The 7415-nt window shown below is 57.1% G+C and overlaps 1 long non-coding RNA gene across 1 annotated transcript; it reads right to left on the reverse strand.

The window, feature by feature from the left end:
• Nucleotides 1–3233: 3233 nt before the first annotated feature.
• LOC115275720 lies at nt 3234–4596 on the reverse strand. Its single transcript, XR_003901714.1, has 2 exons — nt 4461–4596; nt 3234–3562 (listed from the first exon to the last, which is right to left on the reverse strand). It is a non-coding gene; the product is annotated as an uncharacterized LOC115275720 (long non-coding RNA).
• Nucleotides 4597–7415: the final 2819 nt, after the last annotated feature.

Here is a 7415-nt window from a genome sequence, read left to right on the forward strand (position 1 = left end):
CACGCGGCTGGAATGCGCTGCGTGGCCGGGCACTCGGACCTGCGGCCGCGGGGCCGGGCCTGCAGCGAGGGCTGCCCCGGAGCTTCCTGCGGGGGCCGCGGGCTCCGAGGCCCCCTTTGATCCGGGCCTTGGGATCTGTCGGGAGCCCCCCACCCCCCCGCCGGGGCTGGAGGTCAGGGGGCCAGGGGCAGGGAGGGCCGGTCACAGCCGGGAGCCCCGGACACAATCGAGGGGCCAGCCTGGCCAGGCAGACATTCGTGAGTCCACATGCATGTATGCAGTGCCTACTATGTGCCAGGCACTGTCTGGAGGCTGGAGATAGAGCAGTGAGCCAAATGCACGGTCCCTCCCACTCCCATCCCCACCCCCAGCTTCCATTCTAATGGGTGAGGGGACAGGCAACAAATAAATCCGGAGCACTCAGAGTGCAACAACTGGTGACAATGTGATGAAAAATGAGGAGGCACACAGGGATGGCGAGAGCTTTTAGGAAGGACAGTCAGAGGTCTTACTGAGATATCTGGGGGGGGTGGGGAGTTTCCCAAACAGCAAGTGCAAAGGCCCTGAGGCTGAGTGTATTGGGTGTGGCAGAAATGACAAGGAGGCCGTCATGGCTAATGCAGGTGAGTGACAGGAACGGGAGCCAGGATGTGCGGGTAGACGCAGGGCACACGTCTGGTGGGGCGCTGGCTTTGTGGGAAGGTTCTGAGCAGAGGGGGCATGTGGTCTGGCTGACATTTGAACCAGGTTCCTCAGGCAGCTGTGTGGGGGTGGGGGGTGGGAGCAGGGAGATGAGTTGGGAGGTTATCCCCATAATCCAGGCAAGAGATACTGTGTGCGCAGACCCGGGGAGGTGCTGGAGAAGCAGTCCGACGTGGCATGCGGTTTGCAGGGAGACAAGGACACCAGAGGATGGGCAGAGGAAGGACGGTCGCATGATTTGGGGGCCTGCACAATGGGGACAATGGAGTTGCCATTAAATGAAATGAGGAATCAGGCCAGGTGGGGGAGGGGAGAATGAGGAGGGTAGTTCTGGACACGTTGCGTGTGAGCTGCCTTCTAACAGCCACGTGGATGCATCTAGGGGGCAGCTGCATATATGAGTCTGGAGTTAGAGGGAGGCCCCGGCTGGGGACACTGTTTGAGAGCTGCCAAGACTCTCTCTCTCTCTCTCACACACACACACACACACACACACACTCCTAAGAATAAGTTGTTGTGTGTACATGGCTTGGCACCTGACAACTGACAACTGGCCTCTCACCTTTGGGGCTACGGCCCCTGCGGTGGGTGGGGGCTCTTTTCCATCGGGGGTACCGGGGCTTCTCTGGGGGTCAGACCTCTCCTAGTGACTTCAGGGAGAGACAGCGCTGCGGGGCAGGGCAGGTGGAAGGCAGGATGTCCCATCCCTCCTGCCATCCTCCCACATGCCCCTCCTGCCCTGTAGCCTGGACCAACAGTAGTCGGAGGGCCTGTGGGCTGCAGGCCAGGCCCCAGGCTGTGGGCTTTAGGGGGGTTTCTTTTATTAACCTTAGAGTTGAAGGAGTTGAAGCTCTTCCCTCTTTCTGCTGCCCTTCACTGATGAAGTCCATTCACTGATGATTCTCTTCATCATTCATCCACCTAACATTCACTGAGCACCTACTATGAGCCAGGCTCCATGCTGAGCTTACAGTAGGAGCCTCCTCCTCCCACTGGCTCATCAGACCCCCCCGCTGAGCTGATCCCGGGTTCCCTACCCCCATTCTCACCCAGCATTCATAGCTACGGTTATTACTCACTAAAATTTACTGTTTCCTATATACCAGGCCTTGTGCCTTATTTGCACTGACCCCTCCCCCATAAGACCCCTTACAGGCAGGTACTGCCACTCTCTTTCCCCAAAGCAGGAAATCGGTGCCCAGAGAGGGTAACACACCTGCTCAGAGTCAGAGATGGGATTAGAGCTGGGCGGGGGGCTCAGGGCTGTTGCTCATTCTCCCCGGGTCACCGCTTGGTGTCCAGGGCCTCTCTGTGCTTGAGGCCCCCTCCTGCCTCAGCCTCCGCCTCCCTGCCCACCGCCTCCCTGCCCACCGCCTGAATGGTTCTGCACTTGCTCTCTTAGCTCAGGGCTGTTGGGCCCAGGACCTGGGCTGGGAGGTTATGGAGGTCAGGGGCAGACACGCAGGTGGAAGACGAGAGACTGCACCAGGGGATGCAGAGGCCTTTGGGTTTCTCTCCAGGGTCCTGAGGGGACAGAATAGGCCAGGCCGACAGCCATGTGCCCAGGGAGGACTGCCAGATCCAGGGCAGGGCCTGATGAGGTGCAACACTAAGGGAGTGGTGGGGGTGGGGAGGTGGAGGGGGTGGGGTTGGGGTCCTGGAAGACTTCCTAGAGGAGGGGGCAATAAGGAGTGCAAAGGACTGAAAGGCGGAAGCAGTCGGGCTGGGTTGGGAACAGGGGTGTGCCTGATTCCAGAGTCTAAACTCTGTTGTAGGGGAGAAGCAGGGAGACCACTTTGCAAAGGAGAGGTTGGAAAAAAGCAAAGGTATGAAGAAAATGGAGGCCATTTTCAGGGTGAGGGAGACAGTGGGTCAGTCATGTTGGAAGTGAGAAAGAAGAAGGGTCAGGCTGGTAGCCTTGAATGTTGGGCTAAAGAGGACAGATCAGATTTCCTTTGTTCCCACCTACTCGTCCGTCCATCCACTCACACCGTCACTCAGCCTGCTATCCATCCATCCACCCACCCACCTGCCCAACTACCCACCCATCTCCCACCCAGCCACCCTCTCAGTCCATCCATCCACTGCACCCATGCACGCAATCAACCATTCAACACGTATTCGGGCACTTGCTCTGTGCCGAATTTCCTCCTCTTGAGAGCAGAAGCTGCCTTCGAAGGCCTTGGCCGTAGGATTTGTTGATTCTGCAAGCACGGACCAGACACCCCCCATGACCGGGCGCTGTGTTAGGTGATGAGGAATCAGTGCGGACGGAGATACAGGGGCCCTACTCCTCAGTGATCTCCTGGTGTAACGGGGAACAGGGTCTCCCCAAGGAAAGGAGGTCTCAGAAGGACAAGCCCAAGGCACCCCTGGACAGCCTAACGCTAACCAGCTGACATTTTGGCCCCATCGCTCTGACCCCAAGGATCTGGACCCCCTGGATGCAGACCACAGCATTTTAATTAGGATTATAACGACACTGATAAACTTCCTTCGAGTGTTTTCTGGAATCAACTCCATTAAGACAATTTAATTTTTTGATCAATTTTCTTTCTAGTGCAGTTAAATAATTTACAACGTTGCCATTTTTATTTTTCTGAACTTATTTTCATTGAGATAAATTATTTCCCATGAAAAATTTTCAATAAAGTTTTGCTCTACTATCAGGTCTGTGCTCTGACTGCATCTTCCTGATTAGCAAGATCTGACTCTTCGCTGAATCTGTAGCCGGTGGTGGTTTTGGTGTTGCCGGGTGTATTTAGTACTGATTAAGTAACACATCCCCCAGGCTCCGGAAGGCTGGCTTTCCGCGTTACCGACAAAACGACCCAAGTTTACGATCACGCGTTTTTTCAGGCTGTCAATGAAAACACGCTCAGGGTCAAAACCAGGGGGTCAAGACAGACTTGTGGGTGTCACATACTGGGTGCAAACGTCCAGCTTCATTCAGCTGGGACCCCACAGGGTCTGAGCTGTAAGACAGGGGCCCCTCCCTTGACATCCCCTTCTCCAGGTTAACCCCCCTGCCTAGGTTCCACACTCTGGTCATGAGCTTGAGTTTGTCCAAATACCCCTTAAAGCCTAGCACCCAGCAACTTGGTCCTCCAGGGGCAAGAAGAGCCATCACCTCCTTTGTTTCCCACCCTATACTCCTCTTAATGTAGCCAGAGATAAGGTATCAACTTTGTCAGCCCAGTCAACGAAGGCTTCACCGCCCAGTCTCTCTCATGAGATCTAAACTAAGTACCATGCCGCCCCCCCCACACCAACCTGTGCTCTTGCAGTCAAGTTTTTGACCCCTACCCTAGCTAGCCCTCTCCTAGCTACTAAATGTCTAACTCACAGGAACCAGACCAGCCCTGTGCTCAGAGCTTCAGATGTAGCCCTGCCCTCATGGAGCGGCCTCCCCTGCAGGTGGACCCCACAACCACCCTGGTTGGTAGGAGTCCCTTGCTTACACAGGTTACCCAGCCCAGGTTCGCCTGGCTGGTAACCGCCACATTCTCAGCTTCCTGGAGGCTGGGAAGGTGGTTGGGGACAGGGGAGCAAATGTCCCACGGTTGGGAGCCTGAGACCTGTGGGTGCCAGGACAGAGCCCTTGTGCTGAGCAGAGCATGTTCCCCAGCCCAGGGGCCTGGGCGATTAGCTTGAGAAGTGGGTGCAGGAGGCAGCAGGACTGGAGGCTGGTGGGCGGCTGGAGGGGAAAGTCTTCTGTAAGAGGGAGCCTCTGAGGTGTGGCTGGCATTATTTCTTACCCACAGCCCAACCCTTTGATAGGGAGGAAGAGGAGGCTCCGGGAGACCGCCTCCTTGGGTCTCTGCGCTCTGGCGCTCCCCGCAGGTCAGGGCCCAGCGTCCAGGCTGGGCACCGCCAAGCACCGCCGCTCGGGGGGTGCCCGCCCGCCCGTCCGTTTAGTGGGTAACTGATCGCCCCGCGCCCCGCCCCAGCCGCCCGCCGCCCGCCGGAGCCGCTTAATCACCGCCCGCCCGGCCGCATTAGCATAGTAATGGCCTTTAAATTGAGCCTCTTTGTTTTTTAATTAAGCTCCCAGCAGGTACAGAGAAGAGCGATTATTGAGGAAGCTGCCAGCGCTAATCGCCCGCAGTCATTTGACAATTAAAAAGCGCCCGGCTTTAACCCTTTCCCCGCGCCCGCAGCAGTTCCCCCGGCATTTATCGGGCACCGACGGTGTGCACACCTTCCCGGTGGGATTTGGAGACCCTGCCTCCAGTCACTCGGAGAGGTCTCTGCCAATGACTCCATTTGGCTGAGGAGCACACTGAGGCGCAGAGAGGTAACTTGCCCAAGACCACAGCTAGAGCAAGGGGCAGCGGGGCCTGGCAGACAGACGGCTGGAGAAGTCCAGCTGCTCCGCTCTCTTGGAGCACCGGCCGCCTTGTGAATCTGGCAAAAGCCTTCTCTTGCCTCAAGGCCTGGGTGGGCACCTCCTCACCCAGTGGCAACAGCCCCTTCCTCGGAATTCCCTGGGCATCCTCTCCTCACTGCTGGTTCTTCCATTCCCCCAAATACGGTGCGTCAGGCTCAGTGCTGGGCACTGGGGACAGCTGTGACCAAACCAGAAGTGGACTCAGCCCACACAGACCTACATGCTGAGGAGCGAGACAGGGAACTGGAAAGACTGGCTGAACAATGGGGCGCCTGGGGGGCTCAGGTGGTTGAGCGTCCAACTTCAGCTCAGGGCATGATCTCACTGTGCATGGGTTCGAGCCCCACATCGAGCTCTGTGCTGACAGCTCAGAGCCTGGAGCCTGCTTCCGATTCTGTGTCTCCCTTCCTCTCTCTGCCCCTCCCCTGCTCCCGCTCTAGCTCGCTCGCGCGCTCTCTCTAAAAATAAATAAACATTTTAAAAAATCAAAAAAGAAAAAGAAAAAGAGACCCAATCGCTCCTGATCCAGCCCAGCCTGGGGGCGGTGGTGCATCGGAGAAGACTTTCCTGAAGCTGGGTTTGGGCACAGACAGAGGAGGGAGAATCAGCCAGGCCAGCATGGGAAGCCCTGGACAGGCTGGGTAGCAGAGGAATCAGTGGATGCAAAGGCCCAGAGACACGACCAGAATTAACCAGAAAGAAAGGGCTCAGAGGGAGGGTGTGGCATGAGCGGAGGCTGCAGAGTGCCAGGAGCCAGCCTGAGGGTGCAGTGTCCCTGCAGAACCCCCTACTTAAAAAATGTGTTATTTAAAAATATATAATTGAATTTATTTTTGAATAGGTAATGCATTGCATGGTTTGATATTCAAATGCACAGAAAGGTGCAGGCTGCGGTCTCCTCCACCCCAGCCCTAGCCAGTCGGGTCTCCTACCGACGTTCTATCTACCCCCTTCTGAAGATATGTGATAATATGTAACACGTACACACACCTGTGTGTATACTGTATTCCCCTCCTCCAACTTTTTTTTTTTAACAAGGGCTGATTGTTTTGTCCATTTTTTTTTTTGCATAAACACCACTTTACCCTAAAACTGTTCTCCACGCACCCACCCTCCCACTCACACGACTGTTGGCGAGGACCCCACGTCTGGCCTGGAGCACCTCCTCTCACAGCAGCCGGCCCTCCTAAGGTATGGGCAAACCCTGATTTATTTAACCCGCGTCCTGTTGATGGCCTTGTGGGCCATTTAAAGGATTTTTGTCTTAATCTCAAGAGCCACGGGGAAGCCATGGAAACGCTTTAAGTGGGGAGTGGCTTGAGCGATTTACACTTTTGAAAGATCATTTTGGCTGTGGCTGTGAGGCTGGGACCAGGGGTGGGGGAGCGCAGAGGGGAGTGGGGAGAGCAGCTAAGGGGATCTCTGTGGTGCCCTGCAGGTGAGAGGTGCAGGGGGGCCTGGGCGGGGCTACAGGAGTGGGAGAAGAGGAAGTTCTTCGGAGGGCGGAGGGCGGGCGATGCCGCATGTAAAATGAACTGGGCACTGGGGTGGGAGGGAGGAGCCCCGGGTGGCTCCCTGACCCTGTCACCCTGTTGGGTGCATGCTGGATGGAAGAGCAGTGACCGAATGGGGAGACATGGTGGCGGACGGGGAAACCACGTGAAGACTCCAGGTGCATAGTCGCCCGGTCTCACTGCTCGGCAGCCTGCACAGAGTCCGAGTCATCACTGGGGCGGGATCTCCCCACCAGGTCAGGCTCCCTGGATCTGAGCTTTGTGTCCCAGCCAGCCCCTGCCCATGCCTGCCTGTTCACTCTTCAGAGGGGCCTGCTGCCAGTGGCCCCCAAGCCCCCCTTCCTCCGCTCCAGGCTGAGATGGCGTTTGTGAAGAGGGGGCAGCCCTGAGAAATGCTGCCCACTGGCTTTTTAATAAACACAGAGGAGGCTCCCTGGGGCATGGGTGAGGGATCTGGGGGTGAGGAGGAGGGCTCTGGACAGAGGGCCAGATTTTGTCCCTGGCCACCGCAGGAAGACATGCCCTTCGTGGCTCTTGGCTCCCTGGTGGGGCTGGGGGGCAGAGTGTCCGTGCCCTGGAGCTCCCCTCCCCTTGTCGCTTTGCCACCATCCCTGGCTCAGAGCTAAAGGTGCCCCCCAAGAGAGGAGCTGGGGTGGGGGCGGCCAGGACCCCCTCTGACTCCACATAGCCCTCAGGAGGTAGTTTATATGGAGCACTGCGGGCACTGAGGGGTTAACAGCCTGCACACCCCCATCTATCAGCCAGCATCTCCCAAACAGACGGACAGACCAGGCAGCTGTCCAAACAGG

The sequence above is a fragment of the Suricata suricatta genome, chromosome 13 (genome assembly GCF_006229205.1).
Source record: "Suricata suricatta isolate VVHF042 chromosome 13, meerkat_22Aug2017_6uvM2_HiC, whole genome shotgun sequence".
NCBI classification, from domain to species: domain Eukaryota; kingdom Metazoa; phylum Chordata; class Mammalia; order Carnivora; family Herpestidae; genus Suricata; species Suricata suricatta.